The 23992-nt window shown below is 37.7% G+C and overlaps 1 protein-coding gene across 2 annotated transcripts in view; it reads right to left on the minus strand.

Annotated features, from left to right (window-relative positions):
* The window catches only part of ATRNL1 (attractin like 1), a 433474-nt gene that overhangs the window by 60853 nt on the left and 348629 nt on the right, over positions 1-23992 (minus strand). The gene's annotated exons all lie outside the window — the stretch shown is intronic.

Consider the following 23992-nt stretch of genomic DNA (forward strand, 5'->3'; position numbering starts at 1 on the left):
TCTGTTTCGGGGTTTTTTGCTACCATATTGCATATTGCTTATGCTCTTGGGCATTGCTAACTTAAAAAGAATGCTACAGAAATATGGCCGAGCTCAACTCACTCCTCTGTTCAAGTCATACTTCCTATAACACAGCGGAACTTCTAATTATGTCAATACTCAGTCACCACCAACAAAAATCATGGCTCACATTAAATTCTATAGTTCCAATCCTTATTGCATGAAAGTATTTATCTTGCTTCAGGAAATGTTCTCACTTTAAATTTTACATTGCAAAATTTAGCAGCAGTCACGATGATTTTAGAATCTTATCTTCAAAAGAAATACCATTTTCACAGCAGACTGACCAGCATTTTGAAAGTTTCCTTGAAAATTCACAGACCTGTGAACTTTTCATTGGAGTTTCCATCAGAGCCTTGCATCCCATTAAGATTTGTCCATACATTTTTCGTATCTAACCAAGTGATTTTTCTTCCCCTAATTTCCTACATAAAGTTTAAATCACTGACAAGACTAAAGCAGCGTAATGTTTGTCCTGTACATCAGTCAACAGAGCGGTGTAACACATTTGCTTTTGGCCTCTATGTAAACTCTGATGTATTTTAGCAGTGACTAAAGGATAAAGCAGCAGATAACACATTTTACCATAATTTTCTGATTCCTCTTCCCTTTTCCCACCCGTTTCCAACACCTTTTCCAGTCCTATGGAAATAAATGCTGCGTATCAAATGCCACTGGCTAACAATAAGCAGAAGGAGCAGGAACTTATTTACTTCAGCAAGGGTTGAGATTTGAGATCAGCCACCAAGCAGATGTTATTTCTGAAGCTGAAAGTATTCGTGATGATTGTTACTATAGAAACCAAGGTTTGTAAAATATTCCAAACAAACCCTTCTTTATTACCCTGGGCTGTAACTACAGAGCTCTGCATTAGGGCTGCATCCCACAGTAAGTTTTCAACTAAACACATTTTCTTTTTGGTTATTTGCTTTCAACTGTAACCACAAGACAGGGTTTCTGTAGGTCAGGAGAGACTGTATCACAGTACCAGCCATCCATAAAATGACACACACTGTACCCATTCAGCACTAAACTCCTGTCTCTTTCATTTCCCCCCTCCTGTGGGCAGCCACTCAAACCAGTGTTTCCCTGTACAGCAGCAGTGAAAAACAGGAACCCACTGCTAATTCCTGTGGTTAGATCAGCAGCACAAAACCAGCAGTGGTTACTAAATGCCAGCCCCAGCCTCTTTAGCAATTAAACCATTCCTCATTCTTAGCAGACTTTGTGAAGCCCGTGCGTCACCCCGAAGGCATCCCTCGGTGGCCTGTCGTGTCACAACCACGAGTCTCAGACTTGCTGCTCTCTTTGTTAATCACACTGGAAGACTGAAAGTTTGGATCCCAGCTCCACTGTTAATCCTCCTGGGAGAGTGGAAGTTTGGATGCCAGCTCCAGTGAGGCCAGCGGGGCTCCAGCCCTGCAGGGTCCCTGGCTCTGAGGATCCCCAGGGAGAGGGCACAGATGTCCCTGCTGGGTGAGCTGTGGGAAGGGACAGGTGAAATCCCATAATACCTGTGCTGGGTATTTTAACCACCTCTCCCCCTTGCTGCAATTCAGCTTCCATAGATGGGGAACAGGGCAAATTGCAGACAGAGGTTAAGAAGTGGCAGCTGGCTTCTTATAACAGAGGAAAACTGTACTTAAGGCCATGCAAGGAAATTAGAGGGAATTTTATTACAGAATGAATGTACCATGTAGACACTGTCAATATTCTTTGTCTGAGGCCTTTCTGTCTCCTTCTACTGATAAGTCCTTATAAAGAATAAAATGATACTAATACTTCAAAATACAGGTATGTTCAAGACAGATCTGGTCACAATTTCTGAATAATACTACTAAAATTACAAGGCCATTTTCATCCTCAACTTATTGCCATTTTCTCAAAGTCCCCTTTAACTTTTTGTACTGTTTTTCTGTTCAAATAGGAGAATTTTACCCAAATATTTCAGAAATTTCTCAGTTACCTTTGAGATGTGTGACAATTACATTTTTCCCCTAATACCAGTTCCATCCAGGGCTTACAATTTAATCTAAAACTTGGCCTTGACTCAGGTAACATTAAGGATTCCTGCTTTTCATTATTGTAAAACAAATCTGTTTTAAAATACAGCGATGCAATCAGAGCACAATTAGATTTCCATAAGAATATACAGAAGTATGGGACTGTGTGTGCCACTGGCATCTCTTACTTCCTGCACACCAGAGCAGGAAAGCACCAAGCAAAAGAGCACAACTAAAGAGCCAGCTGAAAAGTTTTAGTTGTGGCAATTTGTTCTCTTGCAGTGGTGTGCTGAAGATAATAATAGAATTAAAAATATTTTTAAAAGATTTTAAGCGTGAGAAGTGTGTGGCATAAGATACTCTGGGAAAAGGTCACAGACAAAGCAGGCATGCTTTATGAAGACAGAGCTACAGTTTGGATGTGACTGTGTGGGACAGAATACAGAGAATGCAATAAAGTCACGGCACTTGTCCTGGTGGAGCAATGCCCAGAGAGGGAAGTGCTGCAGTTAAATGCTGTGGTTACAGGGAGGTTAAGAGTCCAGAGAACACACAAGCTGTCTTTTCGCTGGCAGCTATCTATGGATACCCAGAACATCTTAAAAGATTTCGTGTCTGTGAAGTAGGTTGTGCTTTCTCCATGGAGGAGGAGTTATGGATGGCTGGGTCTAACGTGGCCAAAGCCAAATCCTCTGGATAGGCCACTCAAGGGATCACAGCAGCCATGTGAGAAATCCAACTGCCTCCTACTTCCCAGCCTGAGTAAGCTCCATTTAAGGCCACATTAACTTAAGACGACTTTCCCCAAAAAGATGAAATTGTACATATGTGCAGGTAGGCTACCTACACAAAAAAGTTGTCATTGTTTCTAACTAAGCTATCAGAAATCTCTGGAATATGACGTTGGAGGAAAAATTTAAGCAGAATTCAAGCTACATCAAAGACCTTGAATGAAAAATCTTCATGAAAAAACCTCCTCCGTCCCTGACAGAGCAATTTCTCATAATTCCCCAAATGTCTATTGAAATGAGTTGCACTAAAAGGTTCTAGAGCCATCAATATCTTTAAGAATTTAATAGATGTCTTTTAGTTCTCTTTGATCATAAATTGCCAGAATGGTTTCTACTCTCTCCAGTTTCCTTGTCCCTGATTTTCTGCTGTGACATTTCTGGATGACTTCCAGTTCTGATTGTTGTAAAGTCCTTGTTTTTGCAGAATCACCTAGTGTAGAAATTTGCAATTCCAAACACTATCTTTTTTGGTCTGTTTATCAGCTAACACTCTTTGCTCGAGAAATCTTTGCCCTTCAACTTCCAATTGGTTTTGTCCTTATTCAAACTTCTATGAATTTACCATAAGTAATGTAATTTAAAACATAGATTAATATTTTTCTTCATTTAAGAAAGAAATTATCTTTTGGCAATCTTCAGTGACAAGAAGTATCTGAACATATTAATAATGACAGACTTAATTTGGATCATTAACATTTCACCCATTCAATCTTTATAATATTGAGGCTTATTTTTATGTTTTCTTTATATATTTAAAACATTTTTTTTCATGTTCACATGAAAGGCATCTTTGTATAGTTAAAATTTTCCTCCAGCTCGCCTGCTTTTGTTCATTAGAGTTTCCTAATTTTCTGTGAACTGCTGAGCAAGCTGAAGATTTTAATTGGATATATCACTTTATTTTTTTCTTGTAAGAGCCTTCTTATTAAAGGCTACTCATGTAGATGATATAGATGTTAATCAACTTGCATCTGTCCTTCTAAAAGATTCAGTTAGGTCCCTAATTAACCATCTGTAAACAAACCCTTGCCCAATAACAGGGCTCAGGTATTTCTTGTGAGGTAGCAAAGGCTGGTAAGGGCCTCCTGCTACCTCTCAGCTCTGCTGTAAATATTTGACTTCTCTCAGTATACAGAAAGTAATTGGAAAAAGACAAGTGACTCACAGTCTAGATTGCAGATCACTGGATTCTCTCTAATTGAATCATTGTTATTATGAGAAAGCTTTAAAAATTGCAGGTGTCTGTTGTTCCCAGGAGGTGTCAGGTGCTTTAGCAGCACCAAGAGTTGTGTATTCCAGAGCTGTAAGAAGCCAGGATAGAGAAGACCATGCATTTCCTATGATGAAAGTCATGAGCGCCAGTCTTTAAAAATAAAATTATTTCTGCAGATAAAAAAAAATAGGGTGTCTTCCCCCCCAGAAAGAAAAACACATTATTCTATGCATTTCCCAAGATCCTGGTCTTCCAGAATAGTCACTAGAAAATTCTTTCGTATTTTTGATTTCTTTAATCAAGATTAGTCTTCTTTAAGACTGTTTTCAAAACTCACATCTCCCTGACTTTATTCTGTAGCACTTTGTACACTCTGCAGTGATAGCAGGAATTTCTCACCAGCCTCAAGAAGGGTAACAAAGCTCCCCAATAAATCTGTATCTCTCATGGACACTTCATGTACCAGTGCAATAAGGGTATCCTTTTTTCTAATAATATATTTGGCATTATATACTTAAAGCACTCTATATTTATATCTATCCCATTCCCAGCGTGCTGTTATGGACCACATCTGCTCACAGAGACTTGATGCACACCCTGTAGCTGTTTCCTGATGGGCTGCTCAGGGCCATGACAGAGACAGACACTGTTATTGGCCATGCTTAGGAGCAATTCCTAGCACAAAAGGAAACCATCTTCTCTGTTCTTACAAGCAGATAACTCATTGACGTGTGGCAGGAGGCATTCTTCATTTTTACCACACAGAAGCCCATCAAGCGTGCCACTCAATCACATGGAAGGGATTACAGCTACTCTGAGGCACTTCCAGTCCTGCCATCATCCCATCCTCCCCTCTTCTGTTCACTACCTTGCTATAAATTACAGGTACTACCAACGTTGTTGTTAATCCACACCAAAAGAGATTTTGTGTGAAGACCACAAATACTGGACCATTTGCACAGAGCACATGGAAGTGACTGCTTTTCCACAGCATGTCCTGTGAGCTGCAAGCATGACAGAATCCATGTAACTTGACACATACGACTTTAGAGACAGATCCTCATTTTGATTTAGTACTAATATTTCAGTGGTAGGTACTGTTTTATGCTTTCCACCAACATTTCAGCAAGGGATCATTGTGACTCTCACGTTCAAAGAACTTTATTTTGTCTTTAAATCTCCAATTGATAGAACTGTTTTCTGAACAGCACTTGAATGTAATTAGGTCCCTATTATATGGTTTTTAGGACCTGAGAAGGATCATTAGGAGTTGAAAAGAAAATAAAGACATAAAATGAGCTTGCTAATCACCAAAGGTTGAAAACAAAAATTTATGAAGGGCAAAAGCAGAGGCACAAATCAGAGATCTAACCTTTTTCTGCAGTTCTATGTTTCTCTGACTCAGTGATCTCCCTCAAGATCCAGATTTGTTATAGCACATCCATTTCATGTTGATTGCAACAGATTGTGTAACGTGAGACATCTAGTCTTTGCAATTTTCCAGATTCTTCTGAAAGTAAACTCATCAAATCATCTAAAAAACATGTTACCAGAGCTCTTCAATATTGCATCTATCAAGTCCTTCCTTCCCATTACCACGTACATGCAGATGATTAAATTAACACTCTCCTGTATCCCACACAGACCATCACCACAGCTGTTGTGTCAGATATAATCCACTGCACCTCTGTTCACCTGTTCCACACTAGTAGGACAAAAAAGCCCCTTCTCTTTGGGACACATAGACTGATTTTAGAAATATCTAAATATGTTTTGTAACAGTTTTCCCCAGCTCTAAATGTCAAGGCACTTCTCAGTTTTAAAGATCTGGAACCTTTCTAAAAGCTCATGGTATATACATTTGATGTTTCACTTAGCTGCAGTGAGCACTTTTGGTCCTTTTTTGGGCCTCCTACCTAATGGTCTTAGGAGCTGGAAATTAAAAGGTTGGGTAACCTAAATTGGGAGTTTCACAGCATTCCTCTAAGATCCACAACACCTGCTTTGATTCTTTATATTTAGGCTAATACAAATGAAGGAATTGAATTAGCTTTATAATATAAGAATACAAGAACTAAACCCATATCACAGTCTCTAATTTCCATTTTTTTTCTGCTGTGAAACATATACTATATGCATAATGTATGGCAATGTGATCTACAGAGCTTTTATTGATGATTGTTTGGTGTGATCTATAACTCATATATTGCTCATTTGTGAGTAATGCAAGTCCTCCCAAACTCTTGCTCACACACACAGAAAAGACGAGAATATTCAATGAATATCACTTTAGGAAGGCCACATTACTCCTGAATGTCACAGCTTATGCAAGTCCTGCTGAAGAAAGCACAGAACTAACTGACATCACAAAATTACCCACTCTAAATGCATTATACATTTGAGAAAAAGAAGTCATTTAGAAATCTGAAATTTTTCCTCTTAGAGAAGTTTTTGGTTTGGTTTATTTTTTTTTAATCTTTGATTAGAAAGCCACTTTCTCTTAATTCAATTGCATAATCACAGAATGGGCCAAGTTAGAAGTGACCACAGTGGTGTTCCACTCAAGCAGGGTCATCCCAGAGCACACGGCACAGGATGAGACTGAAAAATAGAAAACTGTAAAAGTCTCAGAGTTTATAATTTCATTTATAATTTTCATTAAAAAAAATCACCATTTGCCCTGTCTGGGTTGCATTTGATAAATAAGAGGGATTTTACATAGCATGTATTTCTAGTTCCCTGGGTTTTGGTACCAAGGCTCTATAACTTCCAGTGCACACAGGCATCCAATGTCTTCACCATTAACATCTCTGCAACACATAATGTTTTGTGAAAGATTTTTATATGCTTAATTTAAAAAAAAAATAAGAATGAAGGCTAAAAGATTATATGACTTTTGTCTATATTTGGTACAGTGATTTCTCTAAAAATTCCAAATATCCAAAAATTTTAAGAAGCTGAATCACACAGCCCAAAAATCTGGGAGTAAGGGATGCTCTCCCACTAGTAAAAAAAAAAAAAAAAAAAAAAAAAAAAAAAAAAAAAAAAAAAAAAGCAGGACACAGAAATACGATTTAAAATAAAATATATGTAATTACCTATTAGAAGAAGAACAGATGTAAAAAAAATGATGCTAGCTCTTTAGAACTAAGGAAAATTAAATTTAAACCAACACTGTTTTACTGTACTCTTGACAAAGACCAAAATGATGGAATGTGACTTTTCTTTCAATGTCTACGCTCAGCTTGCAATCAAGATAGCACTTTAATGTCATTTACAAATACATCTTAGCTATTACAACATCATTTGTTTCAGTCACTCATTACTAATACCTAAACAGAAAGCAAAAGTTCAACAGTTCCGTTGACAGCATGATAAATTACAAGAACCAAATGAGTAAAACATACTACACTTGCCATCACACTACCAGGGAGATTGTAAAAATAACAGAAATCTTTAATTAACTCAGGAAATTAAAAGGTGCGTTTAATAAAGAAGCTTAATAACAAGACACACTCAGATGAACTCACGAGCACATGTTAATCAAGAACAAGGAATAATTTCAGGTACATGACTAGATAGTTACACACAGCTTAAATGAAACAAAAGATAAATGTGTTGAAGCAGGACCTACATACTGATGTTATAAACACAGGCACTGACCATAAGGGTCCTATAACAAAAAATGGGGAGCAGGGATGGTTCCCCAAAGAGCACAAGTTAAATGAGAAACTACACTGAGACTCACACTGTGGTTTATACCACAGAAGAGTCTTACTGCCCTGTGTTTACATGTAGACAATAACAACTCTTATTTTGTAGGTGGGGGTTTTCAGAACAGAACTGCACTAGCATTCAATTAACTGCTGCAGCAAATGTGAGATAGGTATAGTCATAAGTGTTATATCTGATGACTGCCTAATTCCTTTGGTTTCAACATTCATATTTACTGAATGTGCAGTATAAATACAGACAATAACTAGTACGTGTAGAAAACTCACTGTACACATTCAATAGGTGTTTATATAGGAACAGAAGTATGATTCTTTTCTATCAAATACTGAAAATTACCAACATTAGGAAGAAATTTATATTTCTGAAATATTTAATTTGAAAAAAAACAGAAAATTTTACAGTGTTTGGGCTGTTAAAATACATAACATTGCTGCTTCAGTGATATTCTTAATGGATAACAATTGAAAAGAAGATATTTCAATTAAGAGTCCCTACAATCAATTGAACAACTTAACTACAAAACCTCCCTATAAATAAGTTATAGACTCCTGAAATTAGAGCATTTAAAACACAGAATAAAAACATCAGTACCCTGAATTTAATGGGTAAAACTATGACTAAGTTATTCATTAAATAGCACCAAGTATTAGTATTGTCCTTCTTCAGCCGTGTGGAAAATGTTTGGAAAGGTTCAGTCCCTCCAGATCTAAGACAACTTTCAGGAAATAGCCACAGGCTTCAGCAGTTTTACACTTCCCTGGTAGATTTTCAGTTCAAAGAAAGGTAACTCTTGTCTAGCCCAAGCCTTACAAAACTGTTATCAGCTGGGGCATTCCAGATGCTGCTTTCAGTGACAAAACACAAATTCAATGAAAACAATAGGGTTTACGTTGAAAAAAAAGTCAATTATATTTGAAACACGTCTCAACATTGTATGTACATGTGACTTTGATAGTTATAAACACTTGGTAAAGTGAATTTTAATATGGGAGTACTCTTTCAATGAACATTTACAAATGATCTCTTGGCTTTTCTAATCTCAGTCCTTATTCATCTTGGAAATTCTGCTTTTGTTCTTCCTACAAAACGTGTTCCACGAGCCACAGAATTGAACTTACTCAATTTATAACCCATGGTTTTTAACTTGTTCAGACGAATTTGGTGATGCACGGTGGTGCCACATTTATTCTCAGCAGCCATGCCTCTACCCTCCCCCACAACCCCCAGTTTATTCATTTCCTAGAGGAAATTGCAAGTTAATAGAAAAAGCAGCACTGGAACTGCCTCACATCCTATAGTTATTAATTAAGTAAAGTCTGGTTCAGTAACTCTGGATACTAAAAATACAGAGTTAAACAAACCCTAGTGCTTTTTGAAATGAAGTTTCGACTTTGTCAGTCATTCTACAAAATTTATGCATTAAGATATATCTTTCCTTTAAGAAATTTTTCATAAAATCTCCAAGTAAAAAAAAAAAATCAAAACCAACCAAACAAAAAACAACAACAACAACAAAAAAACCAAACAAAAAACCCCCCACCCAAACAGCTCTTGACCATTTCTTTTGAAGGAGTGAACTCCTTCAAAACAAACCCAAGTTATGTTACTGTTGTAAAAGAGCCACTAGCTGGGTAATTATCCTTTACTCTTATATGCAGATGATTTCCCTGCAATTAATAAAACAAGAAGGTGCACTACTGATTTTGTTGACAAGGTACAGCAGTTAGTAAAGCTTAAAATTCACTAGTGTGAGAAACTTTTAAGTGTTCCTGATATCTGAAGATCTTACAGGATAATTATAGTTGCAGTTGGTACTGAATGTTAAGGCAGTAGGTAGCATGCTGGGAAAAATGCACATAAACTTAGGTTATAACAAGCCTATTCCTATAAAGTGAACCTTTTCTTAAAAGTGAACAGGCTGTTATTAAAGTGATTTTTTTGGAAATGAGGACAACAATGGGTTCAACAGCTATGTCAAATATTTTAAAAATTCTGAATAGAATAAAATATATAAAAAGCTTATGGCAAGTTAAAAGGTTGGGAACAACTGGCGTTAAAAATGCAAGAGGAAGTAAGAAATATTGATGAATTTCTTCTGTGAATATGTACATTATAGAGAATACTTGCAAACATATCAGTGTGTATTCTATGAAGGAACTGAGTCCCCTCTTCCCTCAGGCAAATTAATGGATGGGAGCCTCTAACTGAAAAGCAATGCCAAGGAAAGAGAAATGCCATAAAAGATACGATTTTAACGATAGATTAAATTATTATAGATGGATGAGCATTCACCTTTGAATAAACAGTAAATGTTTAGGTTGTTTTGATCTCATATCTGCTTTTATACTCCAAACAAGATACTTGTGTCACCAGAGGAGTTTGCCCTGTTCGTTTGTTTGTGATGCTTGCTGTGCTCTGCCTGCAGAGGCTGAACCGTGCCCTCAGGGTCACACCTTACACCTTGGGAAGGGGAAAGCTGAGGTGCTGCAGGGAAAGCATTCCTCATGTCCTCACAGGAGCATTTTGCTCCTCATTTCCTCACAGGAGCAAAACTACTGTGAGGCAGCTGCGAGGCAAAGCCCCGGCTCTTGCCACCGAAGCCGCACTGGCTTTGGAGCATTTCACCTGCTCAGAAAGAGCTGCTGGCTTGTGCTCCTCTTCTGCAGCTACAGGGGTTGGGGGCTTTTTGTCCCAAGGAAGCAGGAGCCTGTCCCCAACCCTGTCTCTGGCTATTGGCACCTCCATCTGCTGATTCCTGCAACAACAAAGGGTCTGTGGTGAGCTCCTGTGGAAGCACAGCCCGGGTGGCTGCCACCCTTCCAGGCAACCACGCACACCACACTGCAAAAATTACACCAGAGCAGAGTTCACAGCAACAAGGGGGAAAAGGGGGGAATTAAAGATCACTCGTAACAATAAAGAACAAAGGTTAGGGCTAGCCAGAATCCAAGTGTTGTTAACTACTACCTTAAATCGAAAAGAACCACAAAACCCACAAATGCCAATAACCTCTAAATCACTAGAACAGAAATCCAAAGCAACAAATAGAATTGTATTATGAACAAGTTTTCTTGTAGAGGTTTAGAATCTGTTCCATCAACTTGCCTAATAATATGAGTGATTATGAAAAGGGTAGAGTGCTGAAGGACTGCTTTCCAGATTTGCTGTTGCTTTCCATGTATTAGGACAGTTACCCTCCTTTTCTTTTCTTCCACTCAAGTGGATACAAACAATCACGTTGTGCATCAGTAAATTTCTCCAAAGTTATAGTGCCTTTTAGCTTATTGTCTTCAATGAAAAAGCTCTTATACTGAGCAGTAGATACACTGAATACTTCAAATAGTATGGAAGAAAGGCCATTAACACAAATTAATTCAATTTTTTCTAACAGACACTTTTGTTCTATTGCACCTGAGCTCCAGTTCCCTTCTTCCCTGCCGAACATATTCAGGCCCTAAGGGCCTTGGATACTTCTGAAAATCTATTTTAATGACAGTGCTGAATTCTGGTTTGGAGGCTAAAGGAGGCTGCCCTCTCTGCAGCGTGTGATGTGGCACCCCATTTTTGCTGGTGGGACTTTAGTGTAAAAATCACTGTAAATTATTTAATATGGAAGAAAAGGCAGCATTAAGATATCAGCTTTAGAGCACAGCATCTCCTTTAAAATTCCCTGTGCACTGACTTGCTCAGCTCTTGGGCTGGGGATTGGTGCTTCCTTTGTCAACTCTGCATCACAGCACACATCCCTGCTAGATTTCCCAGCACAACCATTCACCCTGAAAGCCTTAAAAATAACCCAGGAAAAAAAATTTAAAAAAAGAGAAAAGCAAATTGAGGTATTTTTTGGAGTACAATACTTCTTCAATTCATTTCAGAGTTATTGCTCAAGCAGTTGGGGGGAAGCAGTGAAAGTGCACAGGTAAAAGGTCTAAATAATAGAGCCTGATGCAGAGGACTGAAAATATTGAGAGCCATTGGTGCTGCTAACCAGCCAAGAACATCAAACTGCTCATCACTTATCTAGTCTGCATTTTTGTTCATAGGAGCTAATTTCACCCAAACTAAACATTTATGTTATACTAATCAAACTTGTTTACAACCTGTATTTAACCGGAAGACTGTAATTTCTTTTCTCAGACTTAGAGAGGTCTTGTTTCCCTGAGAGCTGGCCTGGTTTTTTATTTCAGAAATACATTAGTTAGTTTAATAAAATATATGGCTTTTCTGGGAAATCTTTCTTTTCCTACAGAGTATGTGATTAACAGGCTGGCGAGTTAAATTTTATGTAAGCAGGATATATATCTCCAACCTCTTAAGCACCTTGTCTCAGTTTTCTCTTGAAGACTGGGTCTGTTGCAGGAAAAATGACCACTACCTCCCTACCAGGGAGAGGCTTTTCAATATATCAGCTCTTTATCCTTCTTGATCTTAAAAAACCCTCAACTTTACCGATGAAGAAAACCAGGAGGCCACCTCTCACTACTTGCTCACGGCCAGGGAAAAGCACCACGTGCCTCCAGAGCTCGGTGGCATTGCCCAGTTTTCTGCAGTTACAACCAGGTTCCCAGGCCCTGCTCTTTTGGCAGGGATTGCATAATGCTGACACATTTAAGAAGGGAAATAAATCAGGCACAGTTGTGAGTGACACAAGAACTGGAAGGTTTCACTGGCCTGGGATTTTCTAGAACAGAAAGTGGAGAAACGAAAAGAGATCTCTTTCCGAAATCATAAAATCTTCCTCTCAGTAAGTGTGCTAAAGGAAGTTGTAACAATAAATTAATTCACCTGGATATGATACACAATTACTTGAAACAGCTGCTTATGTACTTGAGTTACTGGCTTGCTGTGCTAAAACACTAATTAAAAGTAGATTGAGAGAAGATAGCACTGACATTTGCATTTCCTGCAAGGTCACTTCTGAAAATTATTACTGTAATCCAGGTAAGATGCGCTGCTTAATGTTTTTTTGGACAGTTTGTTCACATTTTCTTATTTAATGACAGTGCTTAGCCCAGTACTATTTAACTCTTTCCTTCAGACATTATATAATATGCCATCGAAAAATAATACCATAAATTTCACTTGTAAGAGGATTAAAACCGAAGTAGTTCTATCCAAATTAATTTAAGTAAGTACACTAGATAAATAAATCAGCACCCTTCAGCTCTGAGAAAGCACTTCAAGCAATTTCAAGTCATTAAAAATACTTTTAGTTCCAACATTTTGGCTCTTAGAACAGTCTTAATGGTTATATGACAGTATGTTCTACTACTGGCAGTATGGCTTTTATTGCATGCCCTGATCTATTTGATGATCATGGCAGCTTTTTAGAGAACTACAAAGAAAAGCTGAAATAATGAATTATTTTTCAGACAAGACTAATAAAAGTGTTAATCAAAAGTACCATAAATGTCAGAAGCTCTCATAAATTCTACATTTTATATATTCCTCCTTCTAAACATTCAAGGAGTAGAAGAAAAATCCTAAAAGAGGGATAAAAAAAAGAGAGGGTGCAAGCCAAGAATGAGCACAATACACTCCATGTGCCCCTACAAAATATCGGCACTTTATTTAACTGATCTCATTTATTGATTTATGGAGTAATATTATTCTCCTATGACTTAATTTCTGACAGTTTATAAACATCTCATATAGATTAATATGATTAAGTTTGATTTCTGGTTAGATTATTAGGTAGTCCCATATGACAAGATACAGGCAATTATTCCCCCCTCATGCCACTATTATGAATTATTAGTGAGTTTTCATACACTTCTATCACTATAAGAATCACTCCCCAACACATTTTTCCAGTGACTTGCACATCACTGATCTTGAGACAACAAGTAAGGATTTCAAAGTACTGTGTGAAATGTATCTATCCAATTTATAATAACAATTTTCCTTTTTTTTTTTCTTTTGGTGACATTTATCAAGATTAAATGATATTTGACCCTCTTCCCATCTACTTTTAAATTGGCCTTGAAAGGAAATTCTCACTGGGAATTGAGGAGAATGTAACTACATATAGCATTGTGGATTTGTTAGCAAGAATTCATTTTGAATTTTTACGAGGTTCCAAGAACATTATGTCGGAAAGTAAAATTATAGAGCTGTCAGTTATGTCTGTTGGATGGCGCACTTATGTTAGTGCAATGCTAGGAAGTTTCAGTAATTTTGTTGAGGGGTTTCCATAGAGCTGTGCAGATGCTTTGTTCTACCTATATTGCAAATACCTGCTAATTTGGTGCACTTTCTTACTGAAAGCAATGAATTTAAAAAAAAAAAAAAAAAAAAAAAAAAGAATAAGTAACACTTAGAGACAATGAACAGGCAAAAAGATGGAGCTTTGTAAGAGAAATCAGAGAGGCTTTCAGATGCCTTGATGTCAGTGACGCAGTAGATGGCCATTTCCAGTCACAATATATATTTTCCTTTACCATCCACATACACACATAAACACCTCTGGCAACAGCTACAAAAATAAGTTGCCATTGATGTGAGCATGCATTAGCTACTGTTTCTCTCACAGCACAGTCTCATGCAAACACAGACCATATATATATATATATATATATATATATATATATATATATATATATATAATATTTTATATATTACATCTTACAGCAATTCCACAGAGTTGTTCCATAACCCCCATTCCCAGAGAAGAGTCCACTTATTTAAAATGCATTATTCTTGGTGTGAGAAGTGAGATCTATTTTAAAAAAAAAAAGTTTTATGGAGTACTTTTGGGGGGATCAGTGTGACCTTTCTGAGAGTGATGTTCTAATACAGGTTACATCAAAAGATATACACAGTTCTTCTGTTTGAAAACTGTGGTAACAGATGCTTCTCTGCAGTTCCCTGTTTTATAAAATAACCAGTGGCAAAAATTGTCACCATATGCTTGATGTTTCATCAAACAACCTGGCTCATTTTTATAATACTTGTACATTTTTTCCAAAGGTATATATTTCTTCTAATTGTGTACATTTCTTAATTTTATTCTTTTCTCCTTATATTTCATACCATTAATATTATCAACCACATAAATTTTACTGGTAAATCTTGTAAGAACACTGAAAAAATAAAACCGATTTTTCGCCTCAAGTCTTTTTCATCAGTATAGGCTTAATCTTTGAACAAGTGAGTCTGATAAGGGCAATTTTTAGTCTTTGGAAAGAAACACTACACCTATTGAGCTTTCCCCCTGATTTTTTTTTTTTTTTTTGAAAACATTATTTTGGGAGAATAGGGTGTGAGAATTCAGGGAATTTCAATATTGCATTACTTTCTTAAGTGGGAGAAAGCTGTACTCATCACCTGATAACTCGCATCCATACTTTTTTAAGGTTTGATGGATTTAGAGAGACCAGATCAAGACGTTTGGAGAGATCACTACATGAAGGGGCAATTCCAAACAAAACTTTCTGGACTGAGTCACTGCAGTCTTAAGCATGATTTTTTCCCCAGCGTACGAAGAGCTATGACTAACCAGAAAAGCAACTTGGTTTTGTAGATTGAAGCCTGGGCTGCAGTCAGCTGGGAGATGAAATGCTGTGCTTTAGGTCGGCACAACCCACGTCTCAGGGACTTCTCAACCCAAGCTTCACCTCCTGTATCTGCCACAACAGCAGCTCCAGTGGAATACGATCCCTTCAAGCTGAGATTTATTTCACTTCATTCTAATTAACCTGATTACTATCTAGCCATCCACATCTGTTAACAGGAGACACCCAAAAACCCACACGCTTCTATCGTCATCTGCAGAAAATGCCATGACACTGTCTAAACATAGCACGCTGCCAGGGATTTGAAATGTCAGAGGAAGAGGGTGAATCAGACTATCTGATTAAAAGAGAGTGACATGAGTTAGGAAAAGGAGATTACTGAACAGTGCAGGGTTAGAGTTCTGTTTAGATTATCGGAGAGAACCTGGCATTTAAGTTTGTACAATACAGTACAAATAGATAATGGACAAGTTCACACATATTGATTGCAGCATTAGCCTGAGAAACAGAACACACACTTAAACACAGAGATCATTAGCAAGATGCAATATTGACGAAAGTACTTGCTATCAAAATTCAGGTTCAACTTCCAATGAAATACATAAAATAAGTGGGGTTTTTGTTTGTTTGTTTGCTTGTTTTGTTTGTTTTGTTTGTTTGTTTGTTTGTTTTGTGATTCAAACTTGGAGAAGGACCACAGAAAAAAGTGCATTATATTATTTGTAATTTGGTATAACCTTTGCCAAAAGCCTGAGAGAAAAGAACAGGGGAGGCTTTCATACCAATTTCAGTGATCTTAGGAGAAAACTAAGGCGGCAGTTGGTATCATAAGGCTATTATCAATTACTTCAAATCTCAAGAGGTGCCAGTCAAGAATTACAAGTAACCGATCATAATCACTTTGGAACTTAAAATATGATTGGAGCAAATGTATATCTGGAAGCAATACATGACTCTTACAAAGAAAAAGAAAAATGGAGGAACAGAGAAACCAAAAGAGGGATTTCACTCTTATTTACTTAATCTGAGTCAGTGTTTAGCTCTGACCAAACTTGTTTTATCAGATCTCTACCTAAAGCAAAGGGAGAGATCCCAGACTGCTGAGTTCAGCCTCACATGACTGGATCATCTCAGGAAATCTTGCTGGGAAAATCTCTGCACTGCCACTTTCCTGTTCTGTGACCCTTGTTAAGTAACATCACCTCTGTGTTTTCCATTTCCTTGCCCACTTCTGATTAAGTACAAAATAAACATGTCAGGGTAAGGACTCTTCTCACCACACACTTGTACTTGTCCCTTGGGAATTCCGATTTCACTTGGAATTGCAATTGTATAACAATCCAAATTGAGCATAACAGTTCATCACATTATGCAAAGACCCAGATATGAAGACCAAGAAGAGAAAAAATTAATGAATTTATCTGATTTTTTAAAAACCCAATGAGAAGATTTAGATAGTGCCGTTCAGTATTTACATGAATAAATGTACTTAGTTGAAAACCTTATTTATTATTTGATTCTTTTAAGCAGATATGCCACTTCTTAATGAATGGCTCCTTCCAAGATGACACAGGAAAAACTAGATTTTTTTTTTCTTTTGTTTTTATCCTAGTGACATTAGCCTCACCAGTATCTGTCCCAGACGGAGGTCTGGTAGCAGATGTCTGCCTGTATGCAGAGATCATTGACCTCTGAAATCTGAGCTCCATATTAAAGACTTTAAAAATGAATCTTTCTTTTAAAGGAGAAAATAACCTCTTTTTTTCCTGAAAAAGGAAAGAATTAACCACGACAACACAAACTTTATTTTATTATGATCCTAAATCCTTACAAGAATTAACTTCCACTGACTACCCTTTTATAATAATTTTTTACTGTCATTCTACAGAGAATCCAGGCTAATGAATGCAAATTTGTACATGAAAATTTAGGGAAGTTTTATTTAAAATTTCTATTTTCACAACTCCAGGTCCCCAGCAAGATCAGAAATAAAGCATTCTGTCTCAGATCTCTTGCGATTTAGAAAATCTAAAAGGTCTACTGTTTTAACCAGCAAGATTTCTAACTCATCATCCCTTGTTTGGCTCATCCTGTCTTTAAATCTGACAGTGATCAGGCAGCTGTGAAGGGGCTGCCATGAGATCATGCGAAATGTACCAGTGAAGCTTAATGTGTGCAATGACAGAGGTACAGGAAATAACTAATTTCTCATTTTCTGCCTCTTCCTCTCTTTCCTGTCAAAATTCTAATTACATTAAAAAAAATGCATTTTGCTGACATTGTGTCAAGTAGTCATAACTATTACCCAATATAAGTGTTTGACTCTGGCTCCCAAATAATAATGTTAATGAGATAACACAGAGCAGAGGGAGTGTGGGCTGCCAAGCCTGTGCAGCAAGCTACAGAACACTTCTGATGCAAACTGTTTCCTCCTGGACACAACTGCATTTGATTGGAAGATTTCTTAGTGTATTCATTTTCAGGCTATATCATCCAACATGCTGCTTATATCATCAGCACTTTGCACAATCTTGCTTTCTTCCAAAAAGAAGTTTCAAAAATAACATGAAGTCATGGTGGAAATCAGACCATATCGACAGGCCACCTTAATGTTCTTTCAGCATTGCCTTGCTCCAGATTGCATATTCTCAGCCATAATTTTCAACCTACATCATTCACCTCTCTCCAAACAGCAGTACTTACGTTAATTGTCTTTGGAAGTTATTCTACTGTATTGCACCATCATATCCAATATGCACTTTTCCTCCTTAAAAAAAGGTGGGATTTGTCCTTTTAACGTCTTTGGATTTAATTGTAGCACCATCCTCTGCTCTTTCACTAAAGAAAGGAACTAAAATAGATCTTACTGGACAAAAGTAATCTCTCATCAGACCTCTCTTTCTAAAACCAGAAAAAAATAATTGTGTTGCCTCCCATTCTACTTTAATTATATCCACACCAAATGTCTTCAAGTCAACCAGTTTAAGAAAAAAGGCTTTGTAGTAATTGCACACTCAGCTGGGCTCTTTGTAATTCTGTCTCTAATGGCCCTTGGAGGTCCCTTGGCTCCTAGAATTCTGTACAGGCATCAGACACAGGATAAAAGGGATGCAATCCTGCTGGTGAAAATGCAAAACTGAACAGAATCAGTTCCTTGCCATCTTTTTTCAGAGCCTTTATATATGCAGGGTCAAAAGAACAAACTACAAGTTGCACACTATTTGCATTCCTTAATGAACAGCTGGAGGCAATTGGGACATTGTAATAATGAAAACAACCTAAACAGAACATAATTAAAAAAACTCTTTTTTGCGTGTGTTTTTAATACCGCAGTTAACACCAGAGACACAGAAACCATGCCCTTCTATTTTGAAAGTGCTTTTACAAAGACCTTTTCATCCTCAAAGATGCATTCTGTATGTCAGGCAACCTAGGTAAGGATCTATGTTCTCTCTTCTGATTTACAATTAATTTGTCTTATTTTCACAGGATAATGCATTTATAACAGGCATTATGATGTTCTATACCCTCTCCTCCCTCTTGCTACCTGCCTCATTTCAACATTCATAACCACAGGGATTTTGCAACCACGCTTCCCAGAGATTCTTCTGTCTAACTTTTCATTACAGAGGCAGGAACTGTACACCTGCAGTTAGGGTAAAAGTCAGCACTAACAGCAGAAATTACATTTCTTTCTTCTATATGAATAATAAATAGAAAAAATACAGGATTAATGTCACAGTGCTTTCCCTACTAGTATGTCTGAATTTCCCTAGAAGTAAAATGAATTGTGTTTTTTTCCTTTAACAAAACAAGCGAAACAACACATCTCCCCTGAAAAAAAACCAAAAACAAAACATCAAAACTCCACCAAAAACACCCTATTAAAAAAACCCCAAAACCTAACCACAAACACTACGTAAAAAAACCACACCAAACACCCACCAAAATGAGGATTTTTTAAAAACTAGTTAAATCCCAGAGAAGTGGTCCCAGCACCGAGCCTGACAGAGTTGAAGAGAACAAAAATAATCTCCTCCAATATAATTTACAATCTTCCAGTGTTGTGCTTATTTCTCTTTTGGATAGTATTCTCTGGAAATAACAGCGGTTTCCCCACACAAATCTTTACAACGAATTTTTTTTTTTCCCCCTTCAGTATCGTCAAGTAGAACTGTTCCAGGATATACAGGAGGAACCACTCTGGATACTCATCTCTCACTGCTCTCCCTGGAACTGAAACCAGGTGCTGACTGCAAGGGCCCACTTAGAGAAAAGCTTTCATCTCCTCCAGTTCCCCCTGCAGCTGTTCCTGCCCCTGCTCAAAGCACAGGAAACCCCCAGCTCAGGGCAGTGCAAGAAAAATCAAAGGTGATGGCCTTGCTAAAGGAGGACAATTCCTCATAAGCTTTTCAGACAGGCAAGATTTTTATATTTTAGCCTTCCCTGACATATTTCTGACTCCTCTGTTTAGGACTGACATGGCTGCTGAGCACAGGAATCATTCCTGATGCGCCTATCAGGAGCCTGACAATAGAAGGAATTAAAATACAGGGCTGTGTAGGACATGACTGAACTGACAAAAAAGATTAAAAATATTCGGCAAGATACCAAGGAAATAAATCAAAAATTTAAATGTAGGTATAACTTTTGTTTTACAATGAAAATGTAATGCAAAAAAATGAAACTATCCCCCCTCTGATTGAAGTTATTAACAGTAATTCTTTATCAGCTTTCATTTTTAGCAAAGATGACCTCAGAAAATCTTTGCAATTTTTTTTTTCTGCAGCTCTAGAGTGTAAGCCAAGACAATTGAACCATTTTAGTAGCAAGGCTGGGTGCTCAGAGAGGAACTCTCAAGTACTACTATCCCTGATAGCATCAAACACTATAGTTTGTGCTGCGTGTAGCAGTTTGGAAATGTGTCACAGAGATGGAGTGATTCATACTTTGTATTTTTCTTGACAATAGATGTTAATATTTTCTGGTATTTAGAGTGTCAGCTTTTTGACAACTTATATTGCATTTTGGGCTTGTTTGGGGTTTTTCTTGTGTTATCTGAAAACTAAATTGTGTATGACTTGGTACAAAATGAAGCCCATCACTTGACTACCACTTCTAGCCTCTCTTCTTGTGGATACTTTCACAAAGTAAATATTCTTGTGAGTAGGCAATGAAATCTTGGGGGTGAGGGGATGAAGGAGAAAAATGGGAAAAAATAAGGATAACAAAAATGTTTGCATTTCAGTCTGAACAATGAATTTTGAAGATGGATTTCTTGAGGGGAGAAAAGAAACATCTGCTAAGTCATGGTCATTAAAGCACTTCACATCCTGTTTTCATACATCTATAAAAATCCTGCTATGCAATAACTAAGATATAAGTTAAGACATAAAATAACACAAGGTCTTCCTCTGGCATCTCACCTCAGAATATTCAAAAGTAATGCCTTAATTGCTAGAGCAATTCCTGAAAATTGGGTAAAAACTTCCAGGGAAAAGTTTGGATAGAATTTCAGTGCACACATGCTTTCCCCAAATTTGAATGTTAACTTCAGAGTGCCCTCCAAGACCCCAGGCAAAGCTCCCAGGTAACATTAATTGTACCTGAGGGGGGGAAAAAAATCACAATATTCAAGTCTGACTTGCACTCTTTTAAAAGCTACATTTTACCCTTCCTGCTTGAAAGGAGCAACAGGAAGTAAGTGAGCTGTAAGGCTCTGAAGCACATATCTATTTTACCGTAGCTAAGAATTCACAGAATGTTAAGGGGTTGGAAGGGACCTTAAAGATTTTTGAAGCACTGTTGAGGAGTAAGAGAATATGAAACTTCATACAAAGGAGAGGTGTCAAAATGTGACATTTCAATAACGAGGAGGGAGCATGGCTCGTTACCAAGCTCAACACACAAAGGAGAATTTCAGACCAATTCCAGAACTGCAGCCTGGTCTCAAACACCCTCAAAGGCTTTGCCTTCAAAGCTGGCTGTGTCACGCCAGGACCATGTGGGACAATAGAAGGAAGGGACAATGAGACTGGCAGAGCTGCCCTGTTTGGTCCTGGTGCCAAGAGCCTTTCACAGTTCATGCTTTGCCTGCAGAAACTCTCCAGGAGCAAATTGCCTTTCTCAGGCTCTTAAAACACCACATCTTAAATGTGATGGAGGAAAATCTTCCCCTAACTCCCAAAGGAAAACTATCCCCTGCAGATCCTCTTGGTCCTGCCCTCCTCCCCTTCCTCCCACATCATGTAGCAATTGCAGCTCATGAAAGCACACTGGCTGTTCCTATCAGGAGAAGGAGTGAGAAGTATTGGACATTTATCAATAAAAGCTCATAATATGACCACATTTACAGTAACAGAATTCTACAATAAAAATACACACAGTGAAAGCCAAGTTCCAACTTCCCCAGGAAGAAAAAGAGATCTAGTAGGAGAAGACATTCTGACAAAGTTAGAACCTGGTAGTTTCTCTGATACCTCTTCTCTTAACACTGAGGCTGTAAAAGTGAAGCTAAAGAGATGTCGGGTAAGTTAAAGCACTGCTTAAAAGATCAACCCAAAGATATAAATTAAATGAGGTCAAAATCATGGGAGAGGGCTAAGGGAAAGGCCTATGACATACTAACTTCATCTCTGAAGCCTAAAAAGGCTTTCTGTTCCAGAAAGAGAAGAGAGGCTTGATTATTGCAAAACTTTTCCAGTTTCAGTTGCCTTTGCACAGCTGAGTCAGACACACAAACATACAGAAGACAAAAAAAAAAAAAAAAAAAAAAAAAAAAAAAAAAAAAAAAAAAGGCAAGATAAGTACGATCTGGGAGATCAGTGACCATCACATACCTCCAGGAATGAAAAAGAGCAGAAAAACACCTCTAGACATCTCTGAAATTGTGGAAAACAACTGGAAATTACATGAGGATACCGGTAAAAAAACACAACGATTTGAAAATAGCCTAATTTATGAGGCAGGCTCTGTACTACAAAAAGATTCTCATTAACTATGTCCAGTAACAAGAACTATGAAGAATAAAATGCTACATTGGGAAGACTGTGATTGCACATAAAAATTCATAAAACATCTCAGTTTGCAAAATCGATTCTGTAATTTGGCTCATTTAAAACCGTAATTTCCAAAGAGAGTTGTTCTGTCCAGCATGAAGGTCATGCAGGGTCCAGGGCTGTAACATGTTTGTAACCCAGATGATGATGCTGTGACTAAATTCCGCAACAGGCACCATGTGATAGCAGAGTTCTGCTTAGCGGGAATCCAGTGAACACATGCAGCTGAAATCCAGGCAATTTAGCCTTTTCTTGGAGCATGGGTGCCAAAGGTGCAGGCCTCAGCTGTCACTTCAGAAGAAGCATGGCCCAGGCCTGGAGAGCAACTTCCTCAGCACCAAATACTGAAACAAAAGAAAAACCAACAAAACCCCCAAAATAAACCTCCCCTTAAAAATAGCTCCAGAAACAAAATCTCTCTCTCTGCTTGCCAGCAGAGGTTGGTGCCCTAATTTCCCATCTGCCAGGATTTTTTCTCCTGCTGCACTTCTGACCACTGGCAAGTACAGTGCCCCAGCAGCACCAAGTAAGGGACTGTGTCATACCCACACCACAGATATTGTCATGATAACTGTGTCCCTCTCCTGACACAGTTAAACCCTTCAGCCTGAAAAGGACCTAGAGCCCCCAAGTCTTTCTGGGTCACTGTTTCAGCCACCAAAGCAGAAATTCCACAGTAACACCACCCTGTGAACACATAATTCTGACCAGTGAAGACAAAAGCTGTTGCAAATTTTTTCCAAGTCTTCTGCCTACACGAAGGCATCTGTCTGCTTCATCTGACACTACTGAGATCACATGCACACAAGGTTATCCTTGAAATTAACTTTACCTTTTTTCATGCACATCCTCTGATGCCAGCAGCAGGAGGCTTTTATTTTAATAAAATAGAGCACTTAGACTCTATTTTAATAATTTTTTCCAAGTGCCACCTCTGTAGAAAAAGTTTAATCTTACTTTTATACAATAACTACTACCACATGTGGTATTACGGCACCCATATCTGACTCATCCTGCATAAAGAAAAGGGCAAATCTCCCTCATTCAATAATTTCTGCATCAGCTCAGCTGCTTGCTCTTGAGGCTGCTCCTCTTTTAGAAAGATATGCAGTTTTGATCAAAGACTTCCACTAATGGAAAATCTATCATATTCCCTGAATGATGCATTCCAATAATAAAATACTTTGGCTACTGAAAATGTGCATCATCTTTCCTGATCAAATTCTCTGACTTTCAGGCTCAGCCTTGGGATCTTGTTATGTTTTGTCTTCATGATAAATGAATCCCCAATACCAAGCATCTACTCTGTGTGGAGTAGATACGTCACCCCTTACGCTTTTCTTTGAGAAACAAAAGCAAACAGAAAAAAACGGGAGCAAAAAGAAAGCCCCCACATAAATTCGTTTAAGGTTGGCTCAATGTTTTTAGACAAAGGATGAGTAAGTCACATCTTGCATCATCTCCTAATCAAGAGTCATGCACAGAAGTTCAGATTTAAAGGAAGTCAAAAGGGAGATTCTTTAGGTACCTGTTAGGTACCTGATCAAAAAAAAAAAAAAAAAAGAAAAAAAAAAAAGAAAAGGATCTAACAGAAGACCTTTCTCCCATGCCCTTTCTA

The sequence above is a fragment of the Chamaea fasciata genome, unplaced genomic scaffold (assembly GCF_029207755.1).
Source record: "Chamaea fasciata isolate MVZ Bird 193981 ecotype frontalis unplaced genomic scaffold, bChaFas1.0.hap1 SCAF_9, whole genome shotgun sequence".
Lineage (NCBI taxonomy): Eukaryota > Metazoa > Chordata > Aves > Passeriformes > Sylviidae > Chamaea > Chamaea fasciata.